The 16253-nt window shown below is 36.4% G+C and overlaps 1 long non-coding RNA gene across 1 annotated transcript; it reads right to left on the bottom strand.

The window, feature by feature from the left end:
- Positions 1 to 2309: 2309 nt before the first annotated feature.
- Positions 2310 to 15937, bottom strand: LOC123000592 (uncharacterized). The gene is made up of 5 exons (XR_008957352.1): positions 15527 to 15937; positions 14048 to 14181; positions 13191 to 13423; positions 9601 to 9686; positions 2310 to 2364 (listed from the first exon to the last, which is right to left on the bottom strand). It is a non-coding gene; the product is annotated as an uncharacterized LOC123000592 (long non-coding RNA).
- Positions 15938 to 16253: the final 316 nt, after the last annotated feature.

The raw sequence follows: 16253 nt of genomic DNA, 5'->3' as shown, positions 1-16253 counted from the left end.
GGCAGTGCTAAGGAGAAAATGTATGGATCATCTATAGTTAAAAAACCAACCAAATCAAAAGGAAGAGAATAGAAATAAATGGAAAGGGGAAAAGAAGAACAGAAATGTACCTGAGAAAGCAGAAAATCTTTAGGGTTTAATCAAGTGAATGCCAGGAGGATAAAAGAGTATGAAACAAAAAGGAAGAAGCAAATGAGAAATTGTGACTTGCTTCCCAGCCCATTTCACGACCATTCTTTGCTGGGATACCAGTCATGTACCATCAGAAGTTGCTCAGAGTCAACATTGAATAAAGCTCTATTGAATGAGACTTGTTATGCAATTAATCTAGCACTGGGGGAAAATGTAAATATGGAGAGTGTAGGAAGACCTTATAAAATGAAATACTCATAGTAATTCCTTGGAGATGAAAAGAAAAAGGATTCTGAAAGGATAAACACCGAATGAATTGTTGTAAGCCCTAGGAAATGGAAATGGGGGAGTTGGGCAAAGAGGGATTTTCAATGATTATTTTCATCAGTTTTGTTTGAATTTTTATAGGAATATGTCATAGCTTTTTAATTCAAAGATTAAACATTTTTCAAAGCAAAAAATGGACTGAACTATTGCTTACATATTGTTTAAATAACTGTCAAGGCTATAGGACCAATTAATTGGTTAGGTAATGAATGAATGTATCTCCTACACCTACTTTCTCTTATAAAAGACAGAAGACAATTGAGCATGGGACTAAATCAGATGAATTATGAATTTCCTTCCAAGTGTTATTTATTTTTTGTAAAGACAGTAGGTAGGAAACTTGAAGACTGTGTCCCCCACCTCTTCCAGTTGCATCTCCTTCCCAGTTATAATTGCTTGTTTTCCATTGAAAATCTTACACAATAATTGCTGAAATACAGATGACCAAATCCTATCAACAGATATTCTGATTCTGTCGCATGGGTTTGGGGCTGAAGACCCACATTTTAAATAAGCATCTGCTAGGACAGGGGTTGGCAAACTTTTTTCTGTAAAGGAGCAGACAGTAAATATTTTAGGCCTTGTGTGTCAGTAGATCTCTTTTGTAATTCTTCAACTCTGGCCATGGTGCAAAAGCAGCCACAGACAACACGTAAAATGGCACTAACTGTTCCAATAAAACTTTTTATTTTTTAACAAAAATAAGTGGCAAAGTGGATTTGGCCCAAGGGCAGTAGTTTTCCCACTCCTGCTCTAGAAGATTCTTTTCAAATGGCCTTCAAAGACATTTTGAGGACATAAAACGTTAATAAACAACATTTTAGTTAAGTGAAACTCTCATGGTTGTTTTAAAAGATTCAGGGCAGTGAGAAATAAAAGGTGTCTTCTTTCTTTTCACAGAGATAGTGTGACATCAGAAACTGGAAAACTTAATTGCATGTGTAATAATGTAATTAAGGGGTTGAGCATACTGACTGTCAGCACCGAGCTAGGGCCACCACAGCCAGCCGTTTTGATAAAATGTCAATGACGGAGTACTGCATGACGAAAGGCCCCTGACAACATTAATGATAAAATGTCAGTGATAAGATGCTGTATGGAGAAATGTTCCTACAGTGAAAAGTTGTGTAACGAGGTGTCTTTACAATGAAGTGGTCAAGCAAATGTCACCACAACAGATGAGTACACATACCATATACACATAACACAAATGCGTACCAAGAAATGACATGGCAACTTCTCGGCCTAATTACTTTCGATATAATTGATATTGGTAGAAAGCCTTTTTACTTTTTAAATCAGAGACTGCTAGCACATTTAAATGCCAAAAGTTTTTTTTTCTTCCTTTTTTTTTTTTTTTTTTCTGGGACACTGCAGGTGGCCCCTTTCATCTCTGTGCTTCACACTCTGCAGAATGTTGCCGAGCAGGTGATCCTGGCATCTCGGAGTCAAGAGAGCTAGTTCAAACGCCAGCTTTGCATTCCCCACCTCTCCCACCTCCTTCCCAGTTGGAACAGTAAGTTCTCTGTGAAAGCTTCTGCAAATGATGACAAAGAAGGAGAGTTCTCGGGGAAAGCAACTGAGCTTTAATGCAAGTAAAACTGTTCCAAATGTAAAACACATTTGAAAATCTAAATGTGTGCCCCCTAAACCACATCAATAGAACCTTTAATGATCTTCAGAACCAGCCTTTTCTCTTCCAGTCAGTAGGAAGATTGTTTCAAATCTGTTTGTGCCTGAAGCACTTTTGATTGTGACAGTCTTCTCATTCATGGGCTAAACATGGCGTCCCACTGGAAGTGCCATCCAGGTTCACAGCAATACAGTATGATATGAAAGTATAAACAGAAGTCGGAACTGCATTTCTCCTCTGAGATAACAAGTGCATCTAGATTTTCAGACCACCTATTATGCCATAAAAAATAAAAGGGAAAGAAAAATAAGACCTACTTTATGTCAGCTGCCTGATCCGTGGGAATGATGCTTACCAGGTCAATATAGAGCCCTTTAAATGACTTCTACAGAAGCATCTCCATCCTTGCTCCTGGACAGTTGTTAAATGTTTTCATATGATAAGTGCAGAAATATTAACATCAAACAATTTCCTTTCGCTTTTTGTGGGTTGGTTAATCATAATTGATTACATAATGGATTGTTTCACAACCTGACTTAGTTTTTCTCTTTTGCTTTGAGTCCCTGACCAAAAATAAGTGCTCAGCCATACCTAATGTTTGGGCATCCCAACATACAGATTAAGATTTAAGATTCTTGTAACCCTGTTTTTCATAGTAATGAGCTGACTGGATAAAATAACACTGGTTTTCTGTATAGATAGATATACTCCACCCTCATTATAGAACTATTTTCAAAAGCCAAGGATATTGAAAGTTATAACAGTAATGTCAACCCTCATGATTAAATCATGAGGCACATGAGTTTTTCGTTTAAATTTGATGTTCTCATGATCTCAATATTTTTCATGCAAATCTTGTTATTTCTGCATCCTTTCACACTCCAGCTTAAATTGCTTGTCAATCGCCGTGCTTTTCTTGAGTGCAGCACTTCTGAGCTTCTCCAATACGATTTTATACATCTATTTATTCTATTTATATCTACTTCTTTAGTATATTTTCCCTTAAAGAACACATTGGTACAGCATTCCAAATCACATTTAATGAAGTCTTCTGAATTGGAAGGAACGACTTTGGAGGCCAAAGGAGGTGAGACAAGAGGATTGGTTTGGTCAGGAGATGCGGGGGTGAGGAGGAATTATAGGTTTAGAGAGGAAGAAGCCCTTTTCTATTTTAACATTCATAAGCTTTTTTGAAACATTATAACCAAAGTATTTATTTATACTAGGAGTTGATTAGAGCAAGGGCAAAGCTGCAGCCTAACAAAGAGAAACACCATAAATAGGAAGATCATTACAAAGTTAGGCAATAAAAAAGGACATTTGAAAAAGCCCACACAAAATAACCCTTGAAATCTCAAATCTTTCAAAGGATCCCAAATTTTAAGAAACTATAGGCCTTCAATTTTAATTTTTAGCCACATGTTCTTTTTTTAGTAAATACTATTTTTGATTTTTATAATATTTTCTGGTACCATCATCTGCTTTGATCTTAGAAATCCAAGGGAAAAGGATCAGAGCCAAATATGCTTCAGTCAAATCAGTGTTCCTTCTGTTTCCGAATTTTATGAGACTTGCACTATGGATATCTACAATTGCACAGGCAAGTTTTAGTCCCATGTCACCAACCCCCCTAGTGCTCCATCTTGCTTTCTCATACAGGGGAGTGTATTACTGTGTATCTTGTAAAATCAGCTACTGGGCTCGCACGGGGCTGGAATGTCACTAGTATAACAAGACATGCAATAATGTGCACTCATGTAGTTGAGGACACTTCTAATTGATTATACATTTATTTGCCACACCACTATTCTCCTTGGAATATTGCTTAAGAAAAAAGTGTTTGAATAATCTCATACTGTTTTAGGGATTCCTGCTGTTTGCTAATGAGTACGCTACAAAGCTTTATTTTTCAAATGTGTTCTCAAATGTGTAACCTACTTATTGCTTTTTCCATGCATTTTTATATTCCAGAGGATCCTCTAGTGACAGAACATTTTCAATCATTACTTCTCTTTGGTGGAATCAATTACCTCCTGATAGATTCCCTTTCCAAGTTTAAAATTGCATTTAAAAACTCATCTCTTTTCTGAATTCTAATTGGGTGTACTTTGAACTCTAGATTCTTTTAGTGAATATTTGTTTATAAATCTTTTTATGACTTAAAGGGCTTACTAACACATTTATTGGTTGAGTGGCATAATCAACATATAATACCTAATTTGGGGGGAGGACTTACATTTATTAAAGATTTTATTTACTCTTATAGGAAAGAACCAAAAGCATAGTCCTGACAAAGTAAGAATTGAGAAGTAGTGATATATTTTAAACATATTTTGTTCTGCCTACATGACTTGTCTAAAGTCACATTTGAGGACATCAAAAATAGAATCGCTTATAATTGTCTCCCTATTATACACAGACTCATATACAGTGGCTCATTTATATTCTTTATGTATAAAGCAGCCCATCAGCTTTTCAGTGGTTATTATTTTGTGAATTTATTAATCTGCAATATAACCAAGAGGTGAAAGAGTAGGTAAAACATTGCCTCTTAATTATTATTTTATGATGTGTGAACATTTTATTGGCAACTATCATATACAGAGCGCTGTATGCTGTGATATTTGTTTTTTACAATAACCTATGAGATGGGAAGTTTTAGTCTTATTGTTCAGAGGAGGAATATAGCAATAGAACTAAAATGACCTGCTTGAACTTCCATAATTCATTAGTAGCAGAGCTGGGATTTGAACCTAGCTATAGCTCACTCCAAAGCTATTCATACTCTTTCTGATATGGCACTCTATCTCTCAAAGTAAACTTTAAAACATTCTAGATTTAAAACATGTGCAATTTTATCTATAGAAGGAACTTTTAGGGCTTCACTTAGAGCCACATCTTTTATTTAAAAACAAATCTTACTGCTTGCTTAACAGATTTTTTTAGTCCCTAACATGAGATATTGAATAGAAAGTAGACAGAGGAAAGACATTAATGCTAAATACAGGTCTGCAACCTCTCTTATCTTAAGATCACATGGAAGACACACAGCGACATGCAATGGAAATAATGCAAATCTTTATTCCCAACCTCAGCACTCTGGAGGATTTAGCACTATTCTAATAGTAGCAAAATCCAACTGTAGAAGCCAAACAGTAGAAAATTCAATCCCAGCTTCTTCTGACTTTAGGTGAGTGCAAGACCATTCTCTTAAATCAAGGTCACAAAATTTCAACCTCAGTCTTTTTAATTTGGCTGGCTAGTGTCTTTAAAATTCTGAATTTGAATGCCTTTATTTATTTATTTAAATATTTGTTTAAAGATTTTCATTTATTTATTTGAGAGTGAAAGAGAGAGAGTATGAGCAGGGGGAGGGCGGAGGGAGAAGCAGACTCCCCTCCCCACTGAGCATGGAGACAGATGCAGGGCTCAATCTGAGTGGAGGACTCTGGGATCATGACCTGAGTCAAAGGCAGAGGCTTAACGGACTGAGCCACCCAGGCGCCCCTTGAATGCCCTTAGATTTTCAAGCATTTGCTTTAATCACAGGTCCTATCACACACTGCCATTTTACCCCAAACCTACTGGAATCACTTATCTCAATGTCTTGGCCCATGAAAATATTTGAATTTGCAACTCTTATCCTGATATGTCATATAAAGATAGGCTCCTTTTTCTGCTTACTCTTGTTCCACCCATGACTCTTCTAAAGTACCCAACAGGGCTAGGATTAGGGTGAGATGATTTTACCTTGAGCATAAAATTTAAGATGGCAACACTCAGTAATCCAAATAAATAAAGGGTATATTAATGCAATTTTTTTTTTTTTAAAATCAAAATTAACTTCAAGTATTTTTTTTCAATGTATTAATGATGAAAAAGATAAAGATACCACCTCATCCTTAATCTGGTACCCAAACTACTTTCTAGAGATTATTATGTTTTTGTAATAATAGCCTCAAATTCAAGGCCCTCATTCTTACTTGGTTAGTTTCTGCTTCTTCTGTCTTATAATCTAATCTGGAAAAAAAGAGGACAGTATCAACTGATCCTGATTGGAAGAGAGGAACTCAAACAGTAAACCTATGTGGCTTTATTCAGAATATAAGCCTACATTCTGTGCACCTTGAAGAAATCCTCTGTATAGTTAATAATTTTAAAACAATGATAGCTAACAATTATTGAGCATTTATGTGGAGGCCCTATGTTAGACACTTTATTTGAGTCATTTTACTAATTCCCAACAACTATCTTATGTGATAGATATTGCTTTTATCCCTAATTTACATGTGAGCCTAAGTCATTTGCCAAGCTAATACATGGTAGAGTAAGGGATTAAATTAGAACATCATAATTGCAGCATACACATTTTTAAAGAGATAACTAAAACTGACTCCGAATCATAAATAGAAGGCTAAGTGATTTTACCTGGAGAGGCAGGAAAGTGTTAAAGTCTAAGAGACTTTGTTATTTAAAACTTGTTATCATGGGATAATATTTGGGGATTTCTAGCCAGTTTCTTTTTTTCATCATCAGTATTATTATTTTAATAATTGCATTGCAACTCTCCACTAGGAGTATTCATTGTCTGTGCAGAAGGACGGATTTAGTCTAGGACAAAACAAAGTAATTTTTCTGCTTTAAATTTGTAGATTGATTTTAAAATTCTCCAGAGATTATGAACTTGAAAGCCCCCCAATTTTTAATCGTTATTTTTGATAAAGAAATAGGCACTTTTATTTCTAAAACCTTGGCTTAAAATATCAAGAGCCACAGCATGGGAAGACTCTGATCCAGTTATAGCATCAACTAGAGTGAGAACTCTAGGATGATGTAAAAACTCCTGAAGAGGTAAGAATTTGACTGACAGGAGTAAGAGGGAGATTTGGAGATGTGACTGGAGTTAGTTGCGGTGACTTTGTGTGTGCAGGGAAACAGCAAGCATTGGGAAGAAACCCCATGCTCAACATGGTGCTTAACAGGTAAAGTAGCACTGACTGTTTTACTACCTTTTTTAGTGGGCCTGAAAGCAGTGTTAGATGGCTTGGTATCAGACATCTTAGCAGCGTGCGTGGGGGGTCGGGGTGGGGGGCAGCCAAGACTCTTGAAGTGGAAGCATTTAGAATAAACAGGTTGCAGAGTGAGTGTACCAGAAAGGCAGAGACCTTGGAAGAACCTCAGACATCCTCAGTAGGTGAATGGGGATGAAAAACACTCAGGAGGCCACAGGGAATGGTAAGGACCACAGACTTGTTGCAGCGCTCTTGTGTTTTCCCCTCTGCCCTTGCTGTCCCTCTGTGCCATGATATTTTGTCAGCCTTCCCTGAGCCAGAGCCATCCAAGAAGAAGGCATGCCAAAGAGGGAACAGGGACTACTTTAGTGACTGCATAATGATCTCAAAGAGATTGGGATTTAAATTGGAAGTGATTGTGTCTACTCTTGAATTTGCAAAATTGAAATTTCCTTAATCTTCAGAAATGGGGAACAGTGAAATAAAATTACTCTCGAGGAATAATGGGAGGATATTATTGCATATCTGAGTGTTGTAATGGTAAATTTATAGCAGCTATAGAAAAATAATTTAACAAGGTAATGGTACTATAAGCTTCAGTTATCTAGAAAATTAATCTATGCGGAACTCTGTTCTCTCACTATGGAAGAAAGTTAGAGCATTATTTTGTGTACAAAATATCAATTAAATTTAGTTACCCATCTAACAAAAGAATCTGAACTGTAAATTTTAATATTCTAAGGATTTTAATATAATTATCATGTGCATTTTATGACAGTTATATCTTGGGACTTAGAGATGCCAACTTATACCAAAATCTAATAAAAGAAAGAGTAGGATATTTTTATGATCACATATCACCACTGATCTACCATTTTCTCCAGTGTTGTTCAGTTTATCAAATTAGGTCTGATGATTTTTACTCATAAATCCATATTCATCTTCTATATTAAAAAATCCTGTGGTGTATGTTTTACTGGGGTTTAATATATTTCACAGTCTAAATTCAGCCCCTATTTAAATTGTAAGTAGAACACTGGAAATCCGCAGAAGGAAAATGAAGAAATTGGAGTTAAAGACAGAGTCTGGCAGATAAAAGAAAAGCCACTCGTTTTGGTTATTCTTCCAAACCTTAAACAATTATGACTGTTACAACACTGGACCCTGAGCTGCTTTGCTATAAACATCTTTTGGCTACATGCTCAAGGTGAAGAGGAGTTTCATTTGTGTAAGAGTATGTGCTTCTGGGATTCACAATATCTACTAGAGAAATAGCAAACATTCTGATAAATCCCAGGGAGAAATGTGAAAATTTTAAGGAGTCCAAAAAATAGAAGCTCAAAGAAAATGCTATGGCTTGGTAAAGAGATTTCAGACATTAAGATTGAATTTTTGTTTACTGGGATTTTTTTTCCCCAAAATGTTGAGGGAAAGCTAAGGCTACAGTGATATGATATGAAAACTACACATATCAGGAATCCTTAAAAACTTCCCTTTTTTTGAAATCTAGGTAAGCTACCTTAGCAAACTTGACCTCCCTTAAAGTAAGGATTCTCCTACCCACGTATTTCTTTTAATAGTTATTGGATAATATAAAACGTTAAACTGTATAATTTCTTTCTTTGAATTAGCCATCATATTTCAACTCAGAGTAGCAAAAGAAAAACAGCCCTCTCCTACCATGTATTTGGAAACATCACCTGTTATCTGATAGAATAATTATTGTTATTTTGGTTTCTAGATTAAAAGCAAATGGCAGGTAGAATGCAAGTAGGGATTGCTGGGAAGAAGGCCAGAGGAAAGTGGAGTTAGAAATGTAAAATGTGCGCAGGAGTTTGTCTAAGGAAAAGCAAAGCCACTGTGTTTGGAAAAGGTTGAAATCTCATTATTTTGCAAGAGGTACATTAACAACTGCAAAAGCTTCAGAAATTCCAGGTAATCAAGAGTCTTAGAAGCTCACTGAGCCAGCATGCTTCTTCCCATGAGTGCTGCCTCTATAAAGCAGATTTTTCATTTTCACATTAATAGCATGGTTGAGAAGCTCTTGATAGAGTAGCTTCTGGGGGAATGGAATTTGTCTGAAGAAGAAATAAGCCTGGAAAAGCCAGAGTAGCCATAACTAAAGGCTGAAATTTACTTCCCTACCAGGCCTTCTGGTGAGGGGAAGCTCTGTTTTTGAAATCATGGTGTGTTTCTGACAATTTAGGATTCCTGAAATTATTGGGGACCAGAAAGAAAAGTATTTTTAAAAGTAACTTGTAGGCAGGTTTTATTTCTTTAATTATATAAAATGTTTAAAGAGACAGAAAAAAGATGCTTGGCGTCTCCCTGGATTTCGCGGAGCAGTTGTATTCATGATAAATCTGTGGCACCTTTCCCCTCTGTCTTCTATTACTCTGCTAGTTACTGACTGTAGCCTGAGGTAAAGTGATTGCTGTTCCCTCTCTCTCTTCATTTCCACCTCCTAACTGTGCTCCTTGATCACTGCTCTCTTACCTTCACACATTTTCTCCCCGATGTCCTCATTTCTTCATAGCACAATTTCAAGTGTAGATTTCCCTGGTGGAGAAATATAGCATGGTCTGAAAACGAAACAGAACAGAATTCTGTATTGATGTAGATGGCCCAGACAATACAGTGAGATTTTTTAAAAGGAAAAACCAAAACCTGAAAAGAAAAGACAGCAAACAAAAAAACCAAGTAAATGGTAAATAAAGCAAAGAAGACCTAACATTAAGGGGCAACTTGATTTTGCTCACACTTATAACTCACTACAACCTTGAGCAATCTACTCCATAAATATGCAAAGGAAGGTTTGTATTTAGAAGAGTGTTTGGTTTTACAAGGCTGAAGCATTTCCCTGATACACTGGAAAATTATTAAACTTGATCACATTCCTTATCTGATACACTATGTTGAGGAAAGGTCAAGAAGTCTCCTCTGGTTTTATAACTCCCAATACTAAAGCTTTAATATATTTGTTTAATTTTATACATTTTGCACAAATAAAATTAATACCATATATGCTATTTTATAGCTTTCTTATTTAAAAAATAAATTAGTATACACCTAGTTAATAAATGAAAACATTATTAAAATCTTATTTCTAAAAAAATAGACTTCTCTGCCTTGCCCTTTCTCACTCTCTGCCTTGTTCTTTATTAGTGTTATTCTCAACTCTTTTTAGCCTTTTCTTCTGCGTATTTGTGTTCCTATTTCTAAGTAATATTATAATATTGCTAATTGTTGATTTGTGTAGTTTAGGTCTCATCTGTTACCTTCCTATTACGGCAGATGAGGTTTTAGCTCTCTTAAACATCCTGCTCTGTTTCCCTTCAGTATCCCAATAGCATCATGTCCCAACTCGAAGTTACAGTTCTATTTAATTTTTATATTATCATAAACACTATTCACTGTAGACCCAAGGAGCATACTATATTTCCTCTTACATGTTTTTTTCCCCTAGAGCTAAAAATTTCCTTATTGTTCTCATTTGTCTCGTTGTCTATCAGTTTTTTGCACACCCTCCAGCAGCATTCAGTATTGTTTTTAAATGATCAAATACATCAGATTATTTTTCCATTATATTTGTCTCTCTAGCAGATTCCCCCCAGAACACATTATTATCTACTCCTTGAAAATAGGCTCCTGATTTTCTAGGCCAGCTCTGCAGCCATGATCCTGGAAATTCCCCTCCCTAGACTTCTGTTGCTAGAGCTCTATTTCTTGATTTAATGACTTCTTTATTGGTTGCCTTTGCATATTTAAAAAAATGGCTTTGATGCCAATCAAATGAAACTTTATTTATGAATGAATTTATTGAAAAGGTTGGTGGTATTATTCTGTGCATTGTGCTTTGGAAATAAGAATATCTAAAGGCTCCAGGTACACAGAATAGTAACTGACTCTTGAGTTTCTTTTTATTGTCATTAACCTAGTCAAGTGCCTTCATAAGGCACTCAATAAAATATTCTGAATAAAATAATAATTTGTAAATATAAACTTACTAAATTTCTATAATAACCTTTAAATTACATTAGTGGGAAATTATATCTATTAGGTTTATCTGATTTCAGAAAGAACATTAAAGCATTGAAATTTGCCAAATGAATTGGAAGATTTTTTATTGGTAAGGCATTGACATAAAGCACTGACATAAAGTGTGTGTGTGTAGATATACACACATATGTATGTATATATATGATATATATAATATGTATGCATATAGTATGTATTATACATGTATACGTGTATTATATATAATACATATACATATATAAATACCACTTGAAAATGAAGAGAGATAACATTCAGTGCTATGTTGGCACTAATTTTACTTTTAAAAAAATTTTCATCCTTTTATATTATTGAAGTATAATTGATATATATTATTTTTGTTTCAGGTATAAAACATAGTGATTTGACAGTGCACTAAATTCTTTTACCAAAACTATTGCATTTAGTTCTCTGAGAGGTTGTATGGTGTCCCTGATGAGATACAGACTTTGAAATTAACAGCCATGGTTTTGAGACCCGGTCCTGATAGTTAGATAATATAGGTAAAGTGACTAGCACATACTACTGCTTCCATTAATGCTACTATTATATGACTACCAGGTTTCTACTATTACGACAACTACTACTGCTACTACTACTACTACAGTTTATAGGCAAAGAAACTAAAAGCTTAGATAGGTTAATAAATTTAACCAAGATCATATTCCTGGTAAAGGGGAAAACAAGGATTTGAAAATGGATTTTTCCGACTGACTTTAAAACCTTCTCAGTACATTGCACACTCTTTATCAGAAGCAAACAATGCTATCCCCATTTCAGACCTTTTGATTTTTAGAGTAATAAACACTCCACTGACCTCTGTAAAGGACAAAGTTCTTCAGAAGGACAATCTTCGCTGTGCTTAGAAAGCTAATCACTGTAAGGTTTGGACCAGAACGGTAGAAAATTTTTTGTTGGAATCTATAACAAAACGTTTGTCTCTGATTTTCCAGTGACTAAGTGTAGGACCAATAAAAAATTATGAGTGTTTTTGTTTTTTGTTTATTTAAGTAAGCTCTACACCCAGTGGAGAGCCCAATGTAGGTCTTGAACTCACGACCCTGAAATCAAGACAGACCTGAGCTGAGATTGAGAATGGGATGCTCAGTCAACTGAGCCACCCAGGCACCCCTGAGTGTTTTTTAAATTGTATCCTGGACATTTTGTGTATTCTCTTATGAGACTCTGGGTCATGCTCAAATCTTACATTTGAGCAGGCTTCCTCGTGATACTGTGCTGGTGGGCACAGGTTGGGGGTACCAGGTCACCTCATCACTGCCAAAGGAGGTACAAGCCCAGGTACTCTTTTGTTGGCTGTGTAGATAGGATTGCCTCCTTGCTGCTGCTTGGTGGGATCAAGTTTAGGGTCCTTAGTAGACCTATGCTGACCCCATCAGAGCTGGAAGGGGGAGTGTCTCCTTGATATTGCTCTCCATGTGACTTGCATGGACATCATAGGGTAGTAGGAAAGACTTGTTATTGTTGGAAAGTGAAGAAAGTCCAGGCTTCCCACTGGGTCTTCTGGGATACCACGTTGGTAGGAAGAATGGATTACCTCATCACAGCCTGTTGGAGGTGCCAGTCCTGGATCCCATGTGGTCTCCACTAACACCATAAAGTGAGGAAGCTTTTTATCTCGAGGAAGACACGTAATTCCCAGCTCCAGTGCCATCCTGACAAGGATGAGCACTTCATTGCTGCTGGGGAAGAGTGAATTTTAAGCTTTCCACTGGCCTTTGTTGATCAGAGTGGAAATGGGGCCATGGTTTTTATCTTTTTTCCCAGTTTTATTGAGATATAATTGACAAATTATGTAAGTCTAAGATATACAAGGTGATGATTTAATATGTGTAAATATTGCGAAATGATTATAATGATAAGTTTACTTGATATACCCATTACTTCCCATAGTTACCACTTAGCGTGCGCGTGTGTGTGGTGAGAACACTTAAGATTACTCTCTTAGCAAAGTTCAAGTATACATTATTAACCATAGTTACAATGCTCTACTTTAGATACCTAGAACTTACCTATCTTATAAGTGAAATTTTGTACCCTTTGACCAACATCTCTCCATTTTCCCCATCTTCTATAGTTTTTTTCCATGGTGCTTGGCTGCAGTAGATCAGTTATCCCGTAAAAGATTTTTGTTTTGCTGTGTTGTCCTTGCCTGGTCCTTTGTCTTGTGAGAGCAGGTTTTAGTTGGATATTTTTGGTTTGCACCCAGTGGTATTTCTGGACTGCTGCTTCTCTAGCATCTAGTCTGGGATAAATGGAGCCAAAAGGAAATCCAGTGAATTCACTGCCATGTTACTTCTTAGGTCCCCAGCTGGTCTGCCTTTCTCTCTCCTCCCTTTACAGTCTTTCTTATGTTGTTTTATATATAATGTCCAGAGTTTTAGTATTTCTTAATAGGCACACCAGGGAAAAAATATATCTACCCCTTATCAGATGAGGTATTTAAAACTGGAAGTCCTTCACTAATTTTCAAATCCTATGTTTTTCATTGAACATAATAATGAATTTGGGACACTTTACTCATAGAACTGTATAAAAACATGAACACAGATTTTTTTTCTTAGACAATGTTAGTTCTGAACTTCATATATTACATATTTCTGTGTGATGCTTAGGGTATACTAAATAAAATTGAGAGTATGGGGAATAAAATGTTTGGGGGGATGGGACTATTGAGCCATAGTGTGGTCCCCTGACAAACCGCATTAACATCAGTTGGACAAGTGTTAAAAATATAAATATCCATCCCCACCTAAGACCTGTGGATTAAAGAACTCTGAGAGTGGGACCCGTCAAGTTGTTTTTAAACAAGCCCTCAGGTGATTTTTATTTGAGCTAAAGTTTGAGAACCACTGAGCTAAGGGAATACCTGAGGACTCCTGCAGTTTAGTGTGGCCTGCCGGTGGGAGGATCTCCAGAGCTCCGACATTGATACACTGTGATATACATGTATGGCCTTGTCCTGAGACTTCTCCTTCATCCTTTTCTTCTTATTCCTTAGTTCTGTGGGTAAGCAGTGAAAAGAATGTAGGCATACTCAGTGCTGAAGTTACAAGTTGGTCGTACAGTCTTGGGTGGATAGGAACTCAAATCTTCTACTTATTTCCATATGAGAAATATTAATAGAGTCAGAGGCTGCCTTACATTCAGGTCTCAGAAAAAGAGAAATGTTTAAGGATTCCTTGTGTAAAATTGCTTAAAATTCTACCACTAAAATTATTTTAAAGAAATTGGCATTTCCCCAAAGGTAAAAGCAACACATAAAAAGCTGTCTTTTCCTTAGGAGGAATAAATTGGAAACTAATAGACTCTAAGTCTCTGTGTGAAGAAGATCCAAGATGCACGAAGAAGCCGTAATGAGAAGGGATGCTGGTGGTGACTTACGAAGGAGTATGCCACAACAAGCTTGGCTGCCCTGCGAGTTTAGGACTCGCGGTAAGCAGGGTCATTGTATTGTAATGCCATGGGTGCCCATCTATAAATTACAAATGCCTGATTCTGATTGAGTTGGTTATTGCCATCCGTTATTACTAACAGCACTTATGGAATTTAGCAATAATCCTATAAATTTGTAGGCCGAGGAGCGTGTAGGTCTTAAGCGAGACTCTTTTCTCAGTGTTAAGGCAAAATACAGACTGCGCATGGTAAGGGACATACTTTAACTCAGTTGAGCATTATCATCATTATTATTATTTCTAAAGAATATCACAATTCCAGGTGTCTTTTGGCATTGTGGTTCATCATCATCTACCTTAAGGATTCTGTAATGTTTAAAATCTCTTGGCCCTCAGGGGCAGGTAGAATCACATCTCACTTGCTCCCCTAAAAGGCACAAAATCAAATTACACCAAAAGGCTCCTTCGAGTACAGCTCTTTGCCAATTACTTGAATTATTTTCAGCCACTTTGGCACATTTCCCCTCCAGACGAAATGGAAATCTTTTAGTCTGCCCCAGTGAAGGATTTCATATTTCTTAGTGCTTCCACATATACAGTATAATGAGAATAAAAGCTTCTCTGCCTCACAGATCTTTCCTACCGTGCCATAATGCAGGGAAAATAACATCCATTTCTAACACATGAAGCCCACATATTTTCTAAAGAAGAAGAGAAAGACATTAACATTACACAAGAAAACTATTTGCTCTTTGCTTTAAATTTCCAAATTCGAGCACACCAGAGATTTCAGACTTCAAAACTACATACATCTGTGCTGAGATATGGACCCTCTAAGGTGCTTCATTATTGGCACTGAAAGCTGGTTTCATGAAACACCTGCTCTGAGTAAGCAATGTGATCAGAGAGTGTCAGCAGGGCAGACAGATTTTAAATGGAAGATTGTTACTTACCCAAAGCCATTTGGAAGCTAAAAACAGCAATATCAGCAAACCAGTAACAATAACTTAAATATCCCCAAGTACATTATTAACACTTCCAGCCCTCTGAAGATCGGACGACTTCTTTTAAAAGTTTTTGTGTCTCAAGAGAACAAATCTTTTCTCCTCATTTATCATTTTATAAAAATATTATTTTTCACTGATAGTCTTACTTATCTTTTATTATTCCCAGTTGCCCCTTTATTTTTTCCTTCTGATTTGTTATTTCTTCTCCACCAGCGCCAACAACAGCATGCACTGAAATCACTCCCCATTGCTCAGTATTCTTCCCTGTTCTCAATAGCACAGCCCTTAGGATTGAATCCCTTGCCTAGAGCATTAAGAACTGGGGGAAAAAAATCACTACTCATTGCTTTGCTTGCAGTTCTCATTTGGACTAGTGCTTGCAGAAATTGAACTGAACTTTCTTCACTGTTACTGCATCTGTAAGGTAATTGCCTAAACTTGTTGAGCCAATCGGAATTGCTGTTCTTGAGTTTTGCAAACGTGAAGAATCCGATGAAGCAATTTGTAAGCCATATGTGGTACATCCCTCTTTCCCCACTCAAGTCATATTGCTCTCTATAGGATTTTGTATGACCCTTATGAAACATTACACTCCAGAATTCTATTTTAAAAGCTCCAAACATTAGTGTTTTAAAAAAATCATTCTTATTTATGGTATCATTTTTGTTGCACA

The sequence above is a fragment of the Ursus arctos genome, unplaced genomic scaffold, assembly GCF_023065955.2.
Source record: "Ursus arctos isolate Adak ecotype North America unplaced genomic scaffold, UrsArc2.0 scaffold_4, whole genome shotgun sequence".
Classification (NCBI taxonomy): Eukaryota; Metazoa; Chordata; class Mammalia; order Carnivora; family Ursidae; genus Ursus; species Ursus arctos.
The sequence above is the reverse complement of the archived record's forward strand: the minus strand, read 5'-3'. Positions and strand labels throughout refer to the sequence as shown.